This window comes from Urocitellus parryii, chromosome X, assembly GCF_045843805.1.
Source record: "Urocitellus parryii isolate mUroPar1 chromosome X, mUroPar1.hap1, whole genome shotgun sequence".
Classification (NCBI taxonomy): domain Eukaryota; kingdom Metazoa; phylum Chordata; class Mammalia; order Rodentia; family Sciuridae; genus Urocitellus; species Urocitellus parryii.
Genome location: NC_135547.1, coordinates 13,179,922 through 13,180,977, shown reverse-complemented (window position 1 = coordinate 13,180,977; position 1,056 = coordinate 13,179,922). Strand labels below are relative to the sequence as shown.

The 1,056-nt window shown below is 38.5% G+C and overlaps 1 pseudogene; it reads right to left on the bottom strand.

Moving 5' to 3' along the window:
* Positions 1-269: 269 nt before the first annotated feature.
* On the bottom strand, positions 270-737 carry LOC113185177 (NTF2-related export protein 2 pseudogene; annotated as a pseudogene).
* Between the last annotated feature and the right edge of the window lie 319 nt (positions 738-1,056).

Sequence of the window (1,056 nt, the reverse complement as noted above, 5' to 3'; positions counted from 1 at the left end):
GTGAGTATGTTAGTAGCAAGATCATATGTTTAACATTACTTTAAGAATGTCATTACTGGAATGTCTATAAGGCATGTAAAAAACTAGCATTAAATCTCTGAAGGGCAACAATCCAAACTGGCAGCTGCTAGGAATAAAAAAAAATATATTGAAGAAACTTAGTTTCAGCACAAACTGGTATACAATGCTTTTATTTCTAATTAAATGAACTAATTCACATAGACTTCTGCTTCAGGAACTAGCAGAAGAAAGAATTGACTTTTTCCCCTTTAACTCCTAGCCCAATTTTGAAAACGGAAGCAATCATTAGCAATCTTCTACATGGTGCTATAAGGAGTGGATTCAGCAGTCAGCAGAAAGTTCTGGTTGAAGTAATGTTGTTTGTTTTCATCAAACTTCACAGTTCCACTGGTCCCAACAAGAACTGTAGTCTGGGAATAGGTAGCTTGCTCATGGACTTGGTGGCAATCTAACATATTGACCTGGAACTCACTAGAAGGCAACATCTCAAAAAAATTATTTAGGGCATCTATCCCTGTAACAACATTTCCATCCCATATTAAAGTGGCCTTGTCCAAATATAGTCTGGTAAGTGCCCTTCTTCTTTTGTCTATTATCTCATAGTAAATATTGACAAATTCCTCAGTAGCTCTACATGCCTGATCTACATAAGTTTTAAAGTCTACCAACTTAATCCTAGGGGAGCTCGAATAAGTATGATACGACAGTGGCAGCATCACTGTGTCCTCACGTTTCTGCCTCACTGGGCTGCAGGAAATATTTAGGAAAGCAGTGAAACTCGCCAAGTACACACAATTTTCTACCTGCCCATTCTTTCCTGGAAGTCCACATTTTTTTTTTTATCCATTCATCTACTGAAGGACATCTAGGTTGGTTCCACAGTTTAACTATTGTGAATTGTGCTGCCATAAACATTGATGTGGCTGTGTCCCTGTAGTAGGCTGTTTTTAAGTCCTTTGGGTATAGACTGAGGAGTGGGATAGCTGGGTCAAATGGTGGTTCCATTTCCAGCTTTTCAAGGAATCTCCATACTGC